This window comes from Pristis pectinata, chromosome 37 (assembly GCF_009764475.1).
Source record: "Pristis pectinata isolate sPriPec2 chromosome 37, sPriPec2.1.pri, whole genome shotgun sequence".
In the NCBI taxonomy this organism is placed as follows: Eukaryota; Metazoa; Chordata; class Chondrichthyes; order Rhinopristiformes; family Pristidae; genus Pristis; species Pristis pectinata.
The window spans coordinates 9,052,657-9,073,795 of NC_067440.1; the positions used below are offsets into that span (position 1 = coordinate 9,052,657).

At 49.1% G+C, this 21,139-nt stretch overlaps 1 protein-coding gene across 1 annotated transcript in view; it reads left to right on the forward strand.

The window, feature by feature from the left end:
* Positions 1 to 347: 347 nt before the first annotated feature.
* Positions 348 to 21,139, forward strand: part of LOC127586471 (rho guanine nucleotide exchange factor 15-like) — a 58,689-nt gene continuing 37,897 nt past the window's right edge. Inside the window, 2 exon segments of the mRNA XM_052044475.1 lie at positions 348 to 666; positions 12,482 to 12,577. The gene's annotated coding sequence lies outside the window, so the exon portion shown is untranslated.

Consider the following 21,139-nt stretch of genomic DNA (forward strand, 5'->3'; position numbering starts at 1 on the left):
CAAAACAAAAAATTTCACAAAACGTATCAGTGCTAATGAACAGCTGAGTTTCTCCCGCAGATTTTTGTTCCAGAATCCCACATCCCCATCAACTGCGTCCAGATTCCACCCACACGCAAGGAGGCAGTTCACAGCGGTCAATCAACCTACCGCCCCGCAGGGGTTTGGGAACCGGCTCAAACGCCACATGCAGAGACCAGCAGCGCCGGAGGTCGGGATCGAACCTGGGTCGCCGGCTCCAGCAAAGCTGCTGCTGGCTGCTCTACTCGCTGCGCCACCCCTAACAATAGTATCCTCCTCCATCCACGCATTTCCTCGATCCTGTGAACCATCCGGCAGCTATTTACTTCTCCAGACATCACATGCTCAGGGTGTGTGCGGTGTGCTCTGTTTTAACACACCTCCCTTTCTGGAGAGGAGTTGAAATGACAGTCAAACAAGGGCGCTTGCGTCGCAGACTTCCTCCTGAATTATTGTGCCTCCAGAATACTCACTGAACAAACAAAAACCTAAACCAGGTCACACTGATTTTCACTTCCTCTCACTTTTAAAGAAATGGGGACCCGCCGGCTTTAGGAGAAATGGTTGTGCTTTTAAAGAAGAATTATTCTATCTGGTCGCTTTCCATAGGAGCAAGTTTCAGACGCCGGGACCTGAAGTGTGGAGGTAAAGATGGAATTTTGATTTTGTTTTCCTTTTTGAACCTATTTCTCTTTTGGGGCGATTTAAGCAGGAGGTGGGAACTGACTAAACTTTCCACAGCATGAAAGGATTGAAGTTGCATTGTCTGGTTGAGGAACTTTGCAAAGTGATTTGTTTCTTGGAAGGCGAGAAGTTTAACTGCAAACTGTCCGCCTGAATCTTCGGGCTTCTCCGGAGAGGAATTGCACTTGGGACTCGTCCCATTTCTGGAAGCTGTGTTCCACTCGGAGCCAAAGGGGGTTAGGAGTGTCTCACTGGCCAGAATGAAGGGTCATCTGCTCGTCCGCACCCTCTTGTTCCCGATTGCTCAGCCCAAGGCTCCAGGCGGATGAAGTCCGGGCGAGCGACCAAGCGATTCCACGTTAATGGCAGAGGGCAGGAGAGAGGTGGGGAAGGATCCGAGGAACAGAAGGTTAATCGTTTACCAGGTGGAGGTGGTGCCCGGCGGCGGGGAGCGGCGGTCTGGACTCTCCCTGGCGTGTTTGGGGGAGGGGGAGAGGGGGGCGTGTTTGGGGGAGGGGGGAGAGGGGGGGGGGGCGTGTTTGGGGGAGGGGGAGAGGGGGGGGCGTGTTTGGAGGAGGGGGGGAGAGGGGGGCGTGTTTGGGGGAGGGGAGAGGGGGGCGTGTTGGGAGAGGGGAGAGGGGGGCGTGTTGGGAGAGGGGGGCGTGTTTGGGGGGAGGGGGGAGGGGGGCGTGTTTGGGGGGGAGAGGGGCCGTGTTTGGGGGAGGGGGGAGGGGGGCGTGTTTGGGGGGAGGGGGAGAGGGGCCGTGTTTGGGGGGAGGGGGGAGGGGGGCGTGTTTGGGGGGGGAGAGGGGCCGTGTTTGGGGGAGGGGGGAGAGGGGGGCGTGTTTGGGGCAGGGGGAGAGGGGGGCGTGTTTGGGGGAGGGGGGAGATGTGGGCGTGTATGGGGGAGGGGCGTGCGTTTGGGGGAGGGGGCAGAGGTGGGGCATGTTTGTGTTGTGGAGATCTGTGGGGATGAAGAGGAGGGGGTTTGGGGAGGGGACTGTGTGTCGGATAAGAGGGGTGTCTTCAGTGTTGACAGGTGGGGTCCTTGCAGAGGTTTATTGCTTTATCTTCAGCTGCGATCTAGGCCAGGCCGGCATTTATTGCCCGTACCCAGCTACCCCTCGAACGTGTGGCAGAGCCGACTGCCTCTTCGCACCGCTGCAGTCCGCGTGGTGAAGGGGCTCCCACGGTGTTGTTGGGGATGGAGTTCCAGGGTTTGGACCCAGTGATGGTGAAGGAACGGCCTTGGGTTTCCACGTCAGGATGATGTGGTACCGGCTGGTGGTGGTGTTCCCCTGGTGCCCTTGTCGCAGTTGGCGGTGGGTTTGGAAGGGGTGGTTTGAGTTACCCCAGCATAGCGCAAATACTGCAGGTGGACATTCCAGAGGTGGTGGGGATGAAGGGATCGGGAGCCAGTTGTATGGACTGCCTTGTCCTGGATGGTGTCGAGCTTCCTGACAGTCATCCTGACTCATCCAGACAACTACCTCGTATTCCGTCACCTTTCTGTTGTAGGTAGTAGGGCTGAGTGAGGAAGTGAGTCACTCTTCATAGGATATCTGGGCCTCGAACTGCCTTTATTGTCGTATTGTGTGTGTGTGGCTGGTTCAGATGTGTCAGTGGCGACTTCCAGAGTGCTGATGGTAATGGCATTCAGTATGAAGGGTAGGTGATAGTCATTGTCTGACAATTTGTGGCATGGTGCCTGAAAGTTGTCCAGGTCTCGCTACAATGCCAGCAAAACGAAAGAGCTCTCATCGACTTCAGGAAGGGAGTGGTGCACATGCACCTGTTTACTAGGTTGAGAAGGTTGAGGGTTTCAAGTTCCTAGGAGTGAACATCACCAACAGCCTGTCCTGGTCCAACCATGTAGATGCCATGGCCAAGAAAGCTCACCAGCGCCTCTACTTCCTCAGGAGGCTAAAGACATGTCCCTGTTGACCCTAACTAATTTTTATCGATGCACCATAGAAAGCATCCTATCTGGATGTATCACAACTTGGTACGGCAACTGCTCTGCCCGGGACCACAAGAAACTACAGAGAGTTGTGGACACAGCCCAGCGCATCATGGAAACCAGCCTCCCCTCCATGGACTCTGTCTACACTTCCCGCTGCCTTGGTAAAGCAGCCAGCGTAATCAAAGACCCCATCCACCCAAGACATTCTCTCTTCTCCCCTCTCCCATCGGCGGAAGATACAAAAGCCTGAAAGCACGTACCACCAGGCTCAAGGACAGCTTCTATCCCACTGTTATAAGACCATTGAACGGTTCCCTAGTACGATGAGGTAGACTCTTGACCTCACAATCTACCTTGTTATGGCTTTACTCCTTATTGTCTGCCTGCACTGCACTTTCTCTGTAGCTGTGACACTTTATTCTGCATTCTGTATTGTTTTACCTTGTACTAACTCAAAGCACTGAATGAATTGATCTGTGTGAACAGTATGTAAGACAAGCTTTTCATTGTACATGTAACAATAATATTCTAATTCCATTCAGTCATGAGCTGAGGAGTTGTGAATGGAATTGAATATCATCCAGTTATCAGTGAACATCCCATGTCCAGCCTTGTAATGGAAGATCATTGAAGTAGCTGAGGTTGGTTGGGTCTAGGACTCTAACCTGCGGTGATGTCCTGGAGCTGAGTTGATTGCTGAACAACAGCCATGGACATCTTCCTTTGTGGGAGATATGACTCCAGCCAATAGAGTGTTTTTCTCTTAATGCACATTGACTTCAGTTTTACCAGTGCTCTTTGATGCCACACTCAGCCAAGTGCTGCCTTGGTGGGAGTGTGGAATGAGCTGCCATCTGACGTGGTAAATGCGGGCTCACTCTTAAGTTTTAAGAATAAATTGGACAGATACGTGGATGGGAGAGGTCTAGAGGGTTATGGACTGGGTGCAGGTCAATGGGAAGAGCAGAATAAAGTTTTGGCACAAACTAGAAGGGCCGAATGGCCTGTTTTCTGTGCTGTTGTCTTCTATGGTTCTATGGTATTGAAGACGGTCACTCTTACCCCAGCATGGGTTTGGTCTAAGGTTGTAAAGATGTCTGGAGCTGAGTGGTCTTGACACAGTCTATCGGGCAGATGATACGAAAGCTTGAAAACACGCACCACCAGGCTCAAGGACAGCTTCTGTCCCACTGAGATTCCTGAATGGACCTCTTGTATGATAGAATATTTAAGTCCATTGTACAAGAACTCCATTCAAGAGTCTTGTAACAGTGGGATAGAAGCTGTCCTTGAGCCTGATCTTACAATCTACCTCGTTGTGGCCCTTGCACTTTATTTGTCTGCCTGCACTGCGCTCTCTCTGTTTCTGTAACCCTATATTCTGTTACTGATTTTCCCTCTGTACTACCTCAGCGTACTTGTGTTTTGAAATTATAGATATGGATGGCATGTAAAACAAAGTTTTTCCACCGTTTCTTGGTACATGTGACAATGACAAAACACTCCAAGGTGGAATACAAGGTAAATGGCAGGACTCTGGGCAGTGTCGAGGAGCAGAGGGATCTGGGGGTTCAAATCCATAGATCACTGAAAGTTGCCACATGGGTGGATAATTGGTGATAATTGAGAGTAGGCGTGATTGGGTGGTAACCCATTCCAGGGTACCAGGTTGGAATCAGAATTAGATTTATTATGACTGACATATGACGTAAATGTGTTGTTTTGCGCCAGCAGAACAGTGCAAAGACATTAAGTTATTATAAATTATGAAAATAAATACTGCAAAAAAATTGGAATAATGAGGTAGTGTTCATGGACCGTTCAGAAATCTGATGGCGGAGGGGAAGAAGCTGTTTCTGAATCGTTGAGTGTAGGTCTTCAGGCTCCTGTACCTCCTCCCTAATGGTAGTAATGAGAAGAGGGCATGTCCCGGGTGGTGAGGGTCCTCAGTGATGGATGCTGCCTTCTTGAGGCACCGCCTCTTGAAGGTGTCCTCGATGGCAGTGAGGGCTGTGCCCGTGATGGAGCTGGCTGAGTCTACGACCCTCTGCAGCCTCCTGCGATCCTGTGCGTTGGAGCCTCCATACCAGGCGGTGATGCAACCAGTCAGAATGCTCTCCACCGTACATCTGTAGAAATTTGTAAGAGACGTTGGTGACATACTAAATCTCCTTAAACTCCTAATGAAGTAGAGCCGCTGGTGGGCCTTCTTCGTGATTGTCTCAATGTGTTGGGCCCAGGATAGATCCTCTGGGATGTTGACGCCCAGGAACTTGAAGCTGTTCACCCTTTCCACCGCTGACCCCTCAATGAAGACTGGTGTGCATTGTCCTGACTTCCCCGTCCTGAAGTCCACAGTCAGTTCCTTGGTCTTGCTGCCGGTGAGTGTGAGGTTGTTATCGCGACGTATGCTACAACAAGAAGTGCAAGTGAATCGGTGCTCCGTTAGGAAGGAACGTTTGGGGACCCCTGGATGTCAGGAAGGAAGGAGGTTAAAAAGCTAGATGTGGTGTCTCCTGAAGCGTTTGTGACACTGTTATAAGAAGGGGAGTGGTTGGTGGGAACCGGGAGAGATCGAGGAGTCACGGAGGGAACGGTCTCTCTGAAACGCTGAACACCGAGAAGAAGACTTGTCTCTTGGTGGAATCTTGTTGGAGCTGGCGGAAGTTACAAAGGATGATCTGTTGAACGCAGAGACTGGCGGAGTGGATAGTGAGAACCTGGGGAACTTTATTCTTCCCCTGACCGGGAATCCTCACTGCATTTACAAAAAAGAATAACTTAAGGTGCTCAAAAACACAAGGGCTGGGAAGTAAGATTGGGTTGGACACTTTTTTGGCTAGCTTGGGAACAATGGGCTGAATGGCCACCTCGTGACTATGAGGAGAAAGTTCACTTCCTCTCTCTCTCTTAAATGAGCAACCCTTTATTTTTAAAACCTAGTGGTAGGTCAAATATGATGGCAGAACATAGTATTAATAGTAAGACTCCTGACAGTGTGGAGGATCAGAGGGATCTTGGGGTCCGAGTCCATAGGATGCCTAAAGCAGCTGCACAGGTTGACTCTGTGGTTAAGAAGGCATACGGTGTATTATCCTTCATCAATTGTGGAATTGAATTTAGAAGCAGAGAGGTAATGTTGCAGCTATATAGGACCCTGGTCAGACCCCACTTGGAGTACTGTGCTCATTTCTGGTCACCTCACTACAGGAAGGATGTGGAAGCCATCGAAAGGGTGCAGAGGAGATTTACAAGGATGCTGCCTGGATTGGGGAGCATGCCTTATGAAAACAGGTTGAGGGAACTCGGCCTTTTCTCCTTGGAGTGACGGAGGATGAGGGGGGACCTGATAGAGGTGTATAAGATGATGAGAGGCATTGATCGTGTGGATATTCAGAGGCTTTTTCCCAGGGCTGAAATGGTGGCCACAAGAGGACACAGGTTTAAGGTCCTGGGGAGTAGGTACAGAGGAGATGTCAGGGGTAAGTTTTTTACTCAGAGAGTGGTGAGTGTGTGGAATGGGCTGCCGGCAACGGTGGTGGAGGCAGATACGATAGGGTCTTTTAAGAGACTGTTGGATAGGTACATGGATCTTAGAAAAATAGAGGGCTGTGGGTAAGCCTAGTAATTTCTAAGGTAGGGACATGGTCGGCACAGCTTTGTGGGCCGAAGGGCCTGAATTGTGCTGTAGGTTTTCTGTGTTTCTATCCTCTCTGTGTCCACCGTCAACACCCCTGGGGATCTTGTATGTCCCAAATGTTGTCTCTCTCGGCAGCAGATATGAGCCTATTCTGTCCGACCTTGCCTCATGGTTATCAACTGTGCTGCTGTCAGTGAGAGATTATTGATCAGTGGCACAGCGGGTAGAGCCTCTGCCTCACAGCTCCAAGGACCCAGGTTCGATCCCGACCTCTGCTGGCCTTTTCTCTCTGAGTGCGTGGGTTTTCCCCTGGCTGCTCTCATTTACTCTTGCATCCCAAGGATGTGCAGATCGGTAGCTTAACTGTCCACTGTAAATTGTCCTTGGCCTGTAAGCAAGTGGTAGAATCTAGTGGGGATTTGATGGGAGTATGGGGTGAATAGAGTTACACAGCATGGAAACAGGCCCTTCAGCCCATCTTGTCCATGCCGACCATGTTACCTACCTGAGCTAGTCCCACTTTGATCCCTCTAAACCTTTCCTATCCATGAACCTGTCCAAATGTCTTTTAACCGTTGTATTTGTACCCACCTCTACCACTTCCTCTGGCGGCTCGTTCCATATACCCACCAACCTCTGTGTGGAAAAAAAGTCACCCCTCGGATCCCCTTTAAATCTCTCATCTTAAACCTCTACCCTCTAGTTTTAGACTCCCCTACCCTTGCCGAAAACTGTGACCATCCACCTTGTCTGTATCCCCAATGATTTTATAAACCTCTGTCAGGTTACCCCTTGGCCTCCTAAGCTCCAGGGGGAAAAAGGCCCAGCCTATCCTGTCTCTCCTTATAACTCAAGCCCTCAGGAATCATTCCTGCATCCTTTCCAGTTTAACAACATCCTTCCCTTCGCTCAGCAACCGGAACTGCACACGTTCCAAGTGCGGTCTCTCCAACATCCTCTATGGTTGTAATATGACGTCCCAACTCTATGTCCTGACCCATGAATAGGTTACAAGGAAAATTGCTGGTAAATAGTATTTCTGTGTGAGCTGGTACAGAGACGATGGGGCAAATGGCCTTCCCTATATTTTAACCCGGATAAACGTGAGGTACCTTGACTAATGTCAAGAGGCAGTATGCTCTTAAGGGCAAGACCCTTAACAGTGTCGAAGAGCAGAGAGACCTTTGGGTGCAAGTCCATGGCTCGTTGAAAGTGGCTGCACAGGTATTGGCATTGGTTTATTATTGTCACTTGTACCGAGGTACAGTGAAAAACTTGTCTTGCATACTGATCGTACAGGTCAATTCATTACACAGTGCAGTTACATTGAGTTAGTACAGAGTGCATTGATGTAGTACAGGTAAAAACAGTAACAGTACAGAGTAAAGTGTCACAGCTACAGAGAAAGTGCAGTGCAATAAGTTGCAAGGTCACAACAAGGTAGATAGTGAGGTCAGAGTCCATTTCATTGTATAAGGGAACCGTTCAATAGTCTTAAGAAGGCTTATGCAATGCTTACTTTCATTAATCGAGGTATTGAGTACAGGAGTCATGATGCATCTCCATAGAACACTGGTTAGGCCGCATTTAGAGTATTGTGTGCATTTCTGGTCACCTCACTATAGGAAGGATGTCGAGGCTGTAGAGAGGGTGCAGAGGAGGTTTACTAGGATGCTGCCTGGATTAGAGGGCATGTGCTATCAGGAGAGGCTGGACAAACTTGGGCTTTTTTCTCTGGAGCGGCAGAGGCTGAGGGGTGATCTGTTGGAAGTGTATAAGATTATGAGGGGCACAGATAGGGTGGACAAGCAATATCTTTTTCCCATTATTGAGCGATCCAATACCAGAGGGCATGCATTTAAGGTGAGGGGGTAGGTTCAGAACATGTGAGGGGTACGTTTTTTTTACTGAGAGAGTGGTGGATGCCTGGAATGCGTTGCCTGATAGGATGGTGGAGACAAATTCATTGGGGGCTTTTAAGAGGGGCTTGGATGGGCACATGAATGAGAGGAAAATGGAGGGAGATGGGCATTCTGTAGGTAGGAGGGAATAGCTATGTTGGCACAACATTGTGGGCCGAAGGTCCTGTTACTGATAGATGTCTCAATAACCCCTTGCATTTTCGAGCTCCTTTCTAATTTAGTAAACCTCCTTTAACAGGCACAATTGTCAAGCAAGTGTTGAGATGAGCTTGTGCGAGGGGATGTAGAGGCAGGAGAGAGGACCACAGATGCTGGAATCTAGATGAGAAACCCTACGATGCTGGAGGAACTCAGCGGGCCAGGCAGCATCGGTGGAAAAAAGCAGGCGGTCAACATTTTGGGTCAGGACTCTTCTTCAGGACTGAGGCAGGAGATCTTTCTTCTTGGGTAGTGTTTTGGGGTCAAGGTGGGCGAGTTTTTGTGACATTGCGTGAACTTATTGCTGTTTTTGGCTGGTTCCAGTGTCCTCCTGTTGAAATGGGTCTTCCAAATGTTCTTCCAACTTAGGCAGTCACTGGCCGGGAGTTGCAGTGAGTCTGTGGGTGCCTTTCCTCTGTCCTCCCTGAATTAGTTTGGAGCAGAGCGCCTGTTTTGGGTGTCTATTCTTGGGCAGGCTGGACAATGTGGTCCATGCAACCAGCTGGTTGATCCTGAAGCAGCGAACGATCTAGTGGAGGAACTCAGCGGGTCGAGCAACATCTGTGGGAGGGGAGGGGAAAGGAACTTATTGACGTTTTGGGTCGAAACCCTGCGTCAGGACTGAGAGTGGAGATGGCCAGTACAAAGAGGAGAGGGGGTGTTGTGAGACGGGGGTGGGGGGGCGCCTGTAGGTGATTGGTGGACCGAGGAGGGAGCGGGATGGTGTTGGAAGACACGGGCAGGTGGATGATGGCAAAGGCAGACAAAAAAAAAGGCAGATGGAGTCAGCTGAGGAGGGTGAAGGTGGTCGAACCTGAACAGATCCTTGACGTCAAAGTCAAGTTTATTGCCACATGCACAAGTACATAGTGTGTACAAGGACACAAGTACAATGAGAACCTTACTTGCAGCAGCATCACAGACACATAGCGTCAGAGACACAACACTCACAAGATAAACATCAATTAACAACATAAATTATTACAAGAAAGAACAATTAGATTAACAAAGAAACAAAGTCCATTGCAGTGCAAAGTGGTAATAGCGTCAATCTACTGAGGCAGTGATTAGGGTTGTGCCGGATGGTTCAAGAACCGAATGGTTGAAGGGAAGTAGCTGTTCCTGAACCTGGTGGTGTGGGACTTCAGGCTTCTGTACCTCCTGCCCGATGGGAGCTGTGAGAAGATGGCACGGCCCGGGTGGTGGGTCTTGGATGACAGATGTTGCCTTCTTGAGGCAGCGCCTCCTGTAGATACTCCCAATGGTGGGGGGGGATGTGCCCGTGATGTATTGGGCTGAGTCCACTACTCTCTGCAGCTTGTATTCCTGCTCATTGTTGGCACTGGATAGGATATTGGCCAGATAAACAAACTCAATGGAGTTGGAGGGTTCTGCAGAGGTACTGTACACCAGAGGGTCCTGCTACATGTCTCCAAAGTGTAGAAGAAGACTGCTGCACACTATACCACGCGCTAGGTCTGAGGTCTTGCTCTTCTAACACTCTTTACCTCACTTGGCTGAGTGTAAATTTAATCATTGATATCTGATATGGGATCCACAACGAGTCCCTGAATAACATGGATCGATTTGAGAGGGAGAGGAGGTTGTGAGGGGTGGTGTTGGTGTGTTGTGGGAGATGCTTGAACGAGGACCTTTCTCCTTGGATATTTAGTGTAAGGCCTGTACGCTTGTATCCGCAATGAAGGTGTCAGTGATGATTTCAAGCTCAGTTGGGCGTGAGTGTACGCAAGTTTTGGTTTGCGTCCTGCGCTGGTGAAAATGACGGGTGATCTTGGCTCTGGAGTGGATTTGATGAAGGTTGAACAGTTTCCCCTCTGCCCCTCAGATTAACTCTGCTCCAGCAAGAAGCTTGTCACAGCCGAGCAAAAATCTGGTCCGAGAGAGGTCTGAAAGAAAGGTTTTAGGGCAAGAACTGGAGGTGCTGAGTCCTTGCAACTGAAGCCATTTAAACTCTCTGAGGTTGAAGGGGCCGAGGAGGGTTGTACGAGGTGGTCACAGAGACTCGGAGAGGTGAGAGCAGGGAGATGAGGAAACGTGGGTGGAATTTTCAAATGGAGATGTTTGACAGACTGCATACCACTGAAGGTTAATTTGGTGATTGATGATTAGGACCTGACGTCAGTTAGCATACAGTCACCAGTGTTCCAGAGAAGTTCAAGACACCTTGTTTCATTTAAGACAGAAGGCTGCATCAACTGTGCAATCTCACAACCAGACTGGTGTGTAAACTGGAAAGCCAAACCACAAATAGTGACTTGCCCATAACCTGTTGGTGCAGATGAGCCTCCTCGCTGTGGAGACCTTGGTCTAGGTTGGGAATTTTAGTTGCAATCTCCAGGTCTGAACACGTTTAAAGACGGATTGCTCAAACATTACCACCTGGTGTAATCTAATCACCACCCAGAATTAAATAAAACTTGGCTTTAACTAGGTTTTCGTTGTCCCTGGAACGGAAGGTGTTGACTGTCCTATTTAGTAATCCGTTGTGTCAGAGGTGGTTCAAACCCTCTCCCAGGGACTTGATCGTAAAAATCCAGACCAGTGCACCGACTCTGTGCCAAGGGAGTCCTGTCCTGTCACAGAATCGAACAGCACGCTGTGTCCATACCGACCATCGATGCTAATCCCACTTACCAGCGTTTGGTCCACCATGTCCCATTCCCTGGTGATTTAAATGTTGTGAGAGTCTCGGCCTCCACCATCACCTAAAGCAGTGCGTTCCTGATGTTGGGTGAAGTAAGTTCTTCCTCATATCTCCTCTCAACCTTTTACCCCTTATCTTAAACATGTGTCCTCTAGTTCTTGGCTTTTCTATTTTGGGGTAAAGGTTCTTGTTATCTACCCTATACCCCATTTTTTTTGATACACACCTCAGTGAGGCCCCTCCTCAGCTCCAAGGAAAACCCAGTCCCGTCTCTTTCCGTAACGGAAGTACTCCATCCCAAGCAACGTCCTGGTGAATCTCCTCTGCACCCTCTCCAGCACTATCACATCCTGTAGTGTGGTGACCAGAACTGCAGGCAGTGCTCCACCTGGGGCCGAACCAGCGTTTTATAAAGTTGTACCGCTCTTCTTGTGCTATGCCCCAGATAATAGTCGTACTGAACAGAAACAGGCCCGTCAGCCCTGATTCCTTGTCGGCCATCAACCTCCCTTTACATTAATCCCGCTGTATTTTCCCAACATTCCCATCAACTTGCCTGCCCCCAGATTGTACCCTTCACCCACACACGAGGGACAATTAACCCACCGACCCTGCGTGTCGTTGGAATGTGGGAGAAAACCGGAGGCACCTGGGGGAAACCCATGTGGTCACAGGGAACGTGTGCTCCCTCTCCCTCCTCCTCCCCCCCACTCTCCGTCCCTCCCTCCCCCCCCACTCTCCCTCCCTCCTCCCCCCCCCCACTCAACCCAGATCAGTCCCTTCCTCTACCTATTTCCCCTGTAATACACTCTTCGCTCCCCCATTCCCACCAATTCCCTCACCCACACACTGGGGGCCAGTTAACCCACCGATCCCGCACACTGGTGGGGTGTGATGCAGGAGGAATCCAGAGCATGCGTACACACACGCAGCATCAATTGGGAAAAAAAAATGAATATCATATTGCTGCTAGTGGGAGGTTACTGTACACATCATCCATGATGTTTGCACATTACAACAGTGACTACTTCAACTGAGCCTTGTTGGCTCTAAAACACTTTTTGGAATGTCCTGAGGCTATGAAAGATGCTTTTATTCATCCCTGAATTATAGAAATGCCAAATGATACAGCAGAGATCAAGGGCATTCATTCCATCCTGTCAGCTCTTTGCAAAAGGTTTTGTCAAACAGTCCCGCTGCCCTCTTCGTACACTTGGACAGTCACGCTTTTTAAAATCTCATGCGTGACAATTACGAGCCCAAAAAATACCCTGCAGGTAAGGGAAGTCTGAAATAAAAACGCTGGACACACTCTGCTGGTCAAACCGTTTCCCTGCTAAGACAAAGGGTGTCTCACCCGAGAAGTTAACCCGTTCCTCTTTCTGCAGATGCTGCCTGACAAGTTGAGTGTTTCTGACCATGAGTCGAGGATGCACCTGGGAAAGCCCTTGCTTGGGTGAATGAAGATCAAGACACACATTAAGGTAGGATTGGGACACCGTTTTATTGGTCAAAGGGTCTCCTGTGTGTGAGCTTCACGTGTCAGATACCCAGCTCTTAAACCTGGCCTTTAAGAGTCATAGACTCCCTCAGAAGAACGTGCAAACTCCATGCAGACAGCACTGGAGGTCAGGATCGAACCTGGGTCTCTGCTGCTGTGACCAGTGGCACTACCCGTTGTCATAGAGAATGGAAACAAGCCCACTGTGTCCATCAACCACCCATTCACACCGATCCTACATTATTTCTTTTTTTTAAAAAAATTCTCCCCACATTCCCCTCAATTCCCCCCAGACTCTACCCTTCACTCACACACACGAGGGGACGGTTTACAGCGGCCAATTAACCCACCGACCCTGCACGTCTTTGGGACGTGGGAGGAAACTGGGGGAGAAACCATGCGGTCACAAGGACAATGTGCAAACTCCACGCACAGACAGCGATGGAGGTCGGGATCGAACCCGGGTCTCTGGCACTGTGAGGTGGCAACCCTACAGTTATGGCCTTTTAAGACCTGGGGAAGTAGAAACTTCAGGTTACTTGGAATCTAATAATTTACCACATGGGAAGTTTCTCTAGATTTGCACCTTCCTTTTATTGTAGTATTACCTCAGAAGTCTCTACAATCTCCGGGAGTTATTTTCAAAGTCAAAGTCGAGTTTATTGTCGTATGCACACATACATGTTAGCACAGGTGCAATGAAAAACTTACTTGCAGTAGTGTCACAGCTTTGCAAACTTAGAAAGAACTTTCTCGCAAAAAAAAGACTTCCATTTCTTTGCAACACACACAAAATGCTGGAGGAACCCAGCAGGTCAGGCAGCATCTATGGAGGGAAATAAACAGTCGACGTTTCAGGCCGAGACCCTTCATCAGGACTAGAAAGGAAGAGGGCAGAAGCCAGAATAATTTACCACATAAGAAGTTCCTCTAGAAGGGAGGGGGAGGAGCAAACGCAGGCAGGTGAGAGGTGAGTTCAGGTGAGAGGGGAAGGTAGGTAGGTGGGTGGGGGAGCGGGGAGATGTAGGAAGCTGAGAGGTGATCAGTAGAAGAGTCCAAGGGCTGTGTTACATACCAGCAACAATAGAAACACACCAAGTCATGTATAAGTGTTAGAAACTTTTATTAATAACTACGTAATAAGAAAAGTAAAAACGTTAGATATCAAACATAATCCCCAAAACTAAACTCAAAGTGTGTGTGTGGCAAATTCCCAAACTCCAAGTTTAGGAATAGTTCTCAAAGTTCAGTTCAGCAAGTCATCAGGTGAAACATGAGCAAAGGCTTTTGCAAAACCACCGTTGACTGAAGAGAAAATGTAGAGAGAATTTATGAAATCCACATGTTTGCTCCAAAATCCAACCATGGATTGTAGTGACAGACACAGCTAGTGTTCTTCATCCATCGATACAGAGACCAGCAGTCAGTCGCTCTCTCTCGCTCTCCAACTCTCTTCAATTCACTGAGCAAAACAGCCAGCACGTTGTTACCTTGCTGTCTGAATGACACCGCACACGCACACACCACTGCTCTACTGTCCAGGTGCCTTAAAGGGACATTCACCAAATAGCAACCTGACGTAACAGCTGGAGGAGGAAGAATCCAGAAGGAGAGGGTAATGGACCATGGAATAAAGGGAAGGAAGCGTGGAATAGATGGGCAGGTCATGCGGGTGGGGGAGGGGAAAGAGAAGGGTGGGGTGGGGCCATAGGAAGATCAAAGGATGGGGGGGCGTGGAAATATTTCCTTCATTTCTTTAGCGCCTTTCATAATTTTGGGATAACGCAAATGCTGGACGGTTAGTCGAACATTTTTTTCTGACCTTACAGCTCAATGGGATGAAGATCGAATTCCCCCACCTTAAGTAAGCCAACCCCTCCTCCCCCCCCCCCCCCCTCCACCTTGCCTCTTTTCTCCCCTTTCTTAGGCTCTCTCTCTTTTTCTGCTCGCCATTTTCCCCTCTCCTTTCCCTCTCCTCTCCTCCCCTCCCTCCATGGGGCGCCTGCCTCCATACCTGTGACCCATCCCCCGGTGGATCTGCTCTCCCCTCCTCCCCCACACCTGCCCGTCACTACCTCTTACCTGCATCTACCTATCACCGCCCCGTGCCCACCCCGCCTCCCCTCTTTTGTCCACCTATCACTGCTCTGCTTTCCCCCTCCTATATATCGGGCTTCCCCGTTTCCTACCTTCAGTCCTGAAGAAGGGTCCCGACCCGAAACGTCGACCGCCTGCTTTTCTCCACGGATGCTGCCCCTGGCCTGCTGAGTTCCCCCAGCGTCTTGTTGCTCCTCCACCTTTGTCTTGAAGTGTGGTTCACGCTGTGATGCACAAAGTTTGGCACCCAGTTTGCGCACAGCAAGCTCCCGCTAATGGGTGTTGACCAGGGCAGAGGATGCTGTTGGGTCAGGGTTCTCGAGCTTCTTCTAGCAATTGCCATTGGCTGTCATCTCCTCCCAAGACTGGGCAGATGGACCCTCAGCTTAATGTCTCAATAAGAACAGGAAGAGGTCACGAGATCTTGCTCTGCCATTGAATCAGATGGATCTTGACCTTGTCCTACGTGTGTAGTGTATTTCTATGTAATATGTAAATAAGTCGTATGGTTATAGGCTATAACGATGTCATCTTATCTATATATGGTATCAGCACCAAGTTCCTTGCAATTACAGTAGACCAGAATAAAGTGCACACTTTGTTTTGAAGCTGTTGTGTCCTACGTATAGGGTTGATGGGCTGAATGGCCTCTCCTTGCCTTAACGTAGTCTTCGCACCACAGATATCCAACTATGTTGAAATTGCATTCTCTGTTCATGTCACACGAGCTCCTCAGTGAGTATAACTGGTTCATCCAGATTTTTTGCTTGCAGTTTATAGATTTCATTTGCATTTTGAGCTCCTCTTTCACTAAATTCAAGATCACAGAGTTACACAGCATGGAAATGTGCCCTTTGGCCCAGCTTGTCCATGCTGACCAAGTTGTCCACCTGAGCGAGTCCCATTTGCCTGCATTTGGCCCCTATCCCTCTAAACCTTTCCTATCCAATGGCTTTCGAACAATGGCAGCTCGTTCCATATATCCACCACCCTCTGTGTGGAAAAATTTGTCGCTCGGGTTCCTTTTTTTAAATCTTTTCCCTCTCACTTTTGAACCTATGTGCTCGGGTTTTTAGACTGTGGCCATCCACCTTATCTCAAAGTCAAGTTTATTGTCATCTGCACAAGTCCATGTGTGCACAGGTGCAATGAAAAACTTACTTGCAGCAGCATCACAGGCACAGAGCATCAGAGACACAACATTCACAAGAAAAACATAAGTTAAACATAAATTATTACAAGAAAGAACACAATTAGATTAACAAAAAAACAAAGTCCGTTGTAGTGCAATGTGGTCACAGTGTCGCTGTACTGAGGTAGTGATTAGGGTTGTGCAGGTTGGTTCAAGAACCGAATGGTTGAAGGGAAGTAGCTGTTCCTGAACCTGGTGGTGTGGGACTTCAGGCTTCTGTACCTCCTGCCCGATGGGAGCTGTGAGAAGATGGCACGGCCCGGATGGTGGGGATCTTCGATGATGGATGTTGCCTTCTTGAGGCAGCGCCTCCTGTAGATACTCCCGATGGTGGGGAGGGATGTGCCCGTGATGTGTTGGGCTGAGTCCACTACTCTCTACAGCTTCTTGTGTTCCTGCGTATATGAATTGCTGTACCAGACCACAGAACATCGCATAGTTCATCACAGGAATAGGCCCTTCAACCCACGATGTTGTGTATAACTAATTAAACTAGTAATTAAATGCCTAAATAAGCTAATCCCCTCTGCCTACACAGTGTTCATATCCCTCCATTCTCTGCACATTCATGTGCCTATCTAAACCTCTTAAACACCTCCATCATATCTGCCTCCACCACCACCCCTGGCAACGCATTCCAGGCACCCACCACTCTGTGTTTTCAAAAAAAAAACTTGCCCCACACATCTCCTTCGAACTTACCCCCCCCCCACCCCCCCCCCACCATAAATGCATGCCCTTTAGTATTATGTCTTGACTATGGGGAGAAAGATACCGGCTGTCTACTCTGTCTATGCCCCTCATAATCTTATAAACTTATATCAGGTCTCCCCTCAGCCTCCGACACTCCAGAGAAAACAACCCAAGTTTGTCCAACCTCTCCTTATAACTCATGCCCTCTAATTGTCCGATATGTTGACGCCCAGGAATTTAAAGCTGCTGACCCTCTCCTCCTGGGACACTCTGCCTGAGAAAGTGGTGGAAGCAGAGTCACTGACAGCATTTAAGTGTCTCGACAAGCACTTGAATCGCCCAGGGGTAGAAGGCTATGGGCCAGGAGCTGGATGATGGGGTTAGTACAGGTGAGTGACCATTGGTTGGTTTGGATGTCGTGGGCTGAATGGCCTGTTTCCTACTGTCTGCCTCTGACTAGCAAGGCCAGCATTTATTGCCCATTCCCCGTCTGCCCTTGATGAGCTGACGTCCTGACCATAGCCCCCACAGTGCTGTTGGGGAGGGAGTTCAAGGATTTGGAAGCTTCAAGTTCCTAGGAGTAAACATCACTAATAGCCTGTCCTGGTCCAACCACGTAGACGCCACGGCCAAGAAAGCTCACCAATGCCTCTAATTCCTCAGGAGGCTAAAGAAATTTGGCATGTCCCCTTTGACACTCACCAGCTTTTATCGATGCACCATAGAAAGCATCCTATCTGGATGCATCACGGCTTGGTATGGCAACTGCTCTGCCCGGGACTGTTAGAAACTGTAGAGAGTTGTGGACACAGCCCAGCACGTCACGGAAACCAACCTCCCTTCCATGGACTATATCTCTCGCTGCCTTGGTGAAGCAGCCAGCATAATCAAAGGCCCCACCCACCCCGGGTCATTCTCTCTTCTCCCCCTGCCCATCAGGCAGAAGGTACAGGAGCCTGAGGGCACATACCACCAGGCTCAAGGACAGCTTCTATCCCACTGTGATAAGACTATTGAACGGTTCCCTTATACGATGAGATGGACTCTTGAACTCACAATCTACCTTGTTATGACCTTGCACCTTATTGTCTACCTGTGATGCACTTCCCTGTAGCTGTGACACTTTTCCCTGTATTCTATTATTGTTTTTACCCGGTACTACCTCAATGCACTGTGTAATGAATTGATCTGTACGAACGGTATGCAGGACAAGTTTTTCACTGCACCTCGGTACGTGTGAAAATTACAAACAAATACCAATTTGGAACCAGATATGATGAAGGAACCTTGGCTAACATACTTCAGCTTGGTGTTGGTTTGTTATTGTCACATGTACTGAGATACAGCAAAAAGCTTTTGTGTGCATGCCATCCAGACAGATCGTTTCCAGGCACAAGTACATCGAGGTAGCTAAAAAGGTAAACAGAATGCAGAATATAGTGTCACAGTTACAGAGAAAGTGCAGTGCAGATAGAGAAATAAGGTGCACGGGCCACAACAAGGTAGATTGGGAGATCAAGAGTTCATCTTTTAGCGTGTGGGAGGTCTGTTCAAGAGTCTGGTAACAGCAGGACAGAAGCTGTGCTTGAGCCTATCTCCAGACTGTCTCAGCTGTTGTTACCATTTTAATGATTTAAAAAAATTATGTACGTGCCAGATACACGTTGCAATGTTAAAGTTAATGCCAGACCACCACTGTTATTTAAGATTGCACGTCAGATGATAAAATGCAATTTCAGGGGTTACAAAGAGGACAGAAAATAAAATAAAAACTGCAGATGCTGGAAATCTGAGATAAAACCAGAAAATGGTGGAAACACTCAGCAGGTCGGACAGCGTCTTGTATTCCGCCTTGGGAGTCTCCAAACTGATGGCCTCAACATCAATGTCTCTAACTTCTGGTAACCCCACCCCCCCCCCCCCCCACCAACTCCTTTGTCTTCCCTTATTCCTGTGACTCCCTTCCCCTGCCTTGATGACCTGCCCATCTCCTCTCCTCCCCTCCCCCATCCTTTATTCCATGGTCTACTGCCCTCTCCGACCGGATTCCTCCTCCTTCAGCCCTCGGCCTCTTCTACCTATCACCTCTCAGCTTATTACATCTTCACCCCCCCCCCCCCCCAACCCACCCACCTACCTTCCCCCTCTCACCTGGACTCACCTGTCCCCCGCCTGCGTGTGCTCCTCCCCGCTCCCCCCCACCTTCTTATTCTGGCTTCTGCCCTCTTCCTTTCCAGTCCTGATGCAGGGTCTCGGCCCGAAACGTCGACTGTTCATCTCCCCCCCATAAATGCTGCCTGACCTGCTGAGTTCCTCCAGCACTTTTTGTGTATTGCTCCAGATTGCAGCACCTGCAGAATTTCTTGTGTCCAACATTTAGGAGAGAAGGCAAGTTGGTTCTAGGTAGCAGAGAAGAGGGAAGGATTGGGTGGAATAAGGGGAATAACACCAGAAGGGTGAGACCAGATGACTTAACATAGTGAAGAAATGTTTCATGTTTCTCTTATGACAGGGGTCCATCAAGGCTTATACCAGCTTGGTCCCATTCCCCCACTGCCTATTCTCTCTCGAACGCCCTTAGCGCACTTCGGTTCTCCTGCCATGCACGTTCGTTCAGGCAGTAACCCATTAACCCGCCAACCAGCGTGTCTTTGGGGTATGGGAGGAACCGGGAGCACCTGGGGGGGAACCGCTCGACCGCGGCCGATGGTACAACTTTATAAAATGTTGGTTAGGCCGCAGCTGGAGTACTGAGTGCAGTTCTGGTCACCGCACTACAGGAGGGAATGGGATTAAACTAGAGGTGGCTCAGAGATATAGTGTATAAAAGTAGGGAAGTGTTGATGAGGCTCTATGGGGCGCTGGTGAGGCCTCATTTGGAATACTGTGCACGGTTTTGGGCCCCATATCTTAGGAAGGATGTACTGATGTTGGAGAGGGTTCAGAGGAGATTTACAAAGATGATTCCCGGAATGAAAGGGCTTACATATGAGGAGCATTTGTCGGCTCTTGTACTGTACTCACTGGAGTACAGAAGAATGAGAGGGGACCTCACAGAAACATTTAGAATGTTGAAAGGACTGGACAGAGTAGATGTGGCTAAGCTGTTTCCCTTGGTGGGTGAGTCCAGGACTAGAGGGCACAATCTTAGAATTAGAAGGTACTGGTTTAAAACAGAAATGAGGAGAAATTTCTTTAGCCAGAGGGTAGTGAAATTATGGAATTCATTGCCAAGTACAGCTGTGGAGGCCCAATCATTAGGGGTGTTTAAGGAGGAGATTGATAGGTATCTAATTAGTCAAAGTATCAAGGGATACGGGGACAGGGCCAGAAATTGGGGCTAGCTAGGAATAGTTTTTAGTGTGGCTCATGGAGCAGACTCGATGGGCCGAATGGCGTACTTCTCCTTTGTCTTGTGATCTCGTGAGAGGGGATTTGTCAGGATGTTGGTCTGGAGAGGCAGGGTTATCCCTGGAGCAGAGAAATCTGGGATGGGGGAAGAGTGAACCTCAGGTATATAAACGTACGATGGATGTAGGTAAGTTAGATAGTCTAAGACCAGAGGGAAGATTTAGGGTAAGGGGTTTAGAGGGAATCTGAGGAAAAACTTTTTCACCCAGAGGGTGGCTGGAATCTCAAGCGCACTCTCTGAAGGGTGGTGGAGGGGGAGACACTCACAACATTAAAGAAGTATCTAGACGAGCACTTGAATCACCAAGGTATAGAAGAGTATGGGCCAAGTGCTGGTAAATGGGATGAGGGTAGATGGGGGCTTCATGGTGGGCTGAAGGGCCTGTTTCTGTGCTGTACAATCAGGAGAACGTGCCAACTCCACACAGACAGCACAGGAGGTCAGGATTGAACCAGGGTCACGGGAGCTGTGAGGCAGCAGCTCTATCAGTATTTTTGTTAAAACTTCTCAGCAACTGCTTTGAACCAAACCACACCCATGCAGTGAGTGCACTTAACTACTCCTGGCAAGTGCCTCTCCAAAACTTTGAGGGGCAAAACTCCGAGATAAGGAGTCTCCAGCTCACAACAATGTTGTGAGTGTGATCTCTCTGGGTAATCAAAAATCACTGAAGGAACTAGCTTTTACAGCCAGTTCCTGGAATCTGTCGCAAATTGTCTAATGAGGCTAGCTGTCTCAGAATCAGATTTATTACCAGTGACTTGTATGACGTGAAATGTGTTGTTTTGCGGCAGCAGTACAGTGCAAAGACACAAAATTACTATAAATTTCAAAATAAATAAATAGAAAAAATTGGAATAACGAGGTAGTGTTCAGGGGTTCAAGGACCATTCAGAAATCTGACGGCGGAGGGGAAGAAAGTGTTTCTGAATTGTTGAGTGAGGGTCTTCAGGCTCCTGTACCTCGGTAATGGGAAGAGGGCATGTCCCGGATGGCGAGGGTCCTTGGTGATGGACACCACCTTCTTGAGGCACTGCATCTCAAAGATGTCCTTGATGGTGGGGAGGGTTGTGCCCGTGACGGAGCTGGCTGAGTCTACAGCCCTCTGCAGACTCTTTCAATCCTGCACATTGGAGGCTTCATACCAGGCG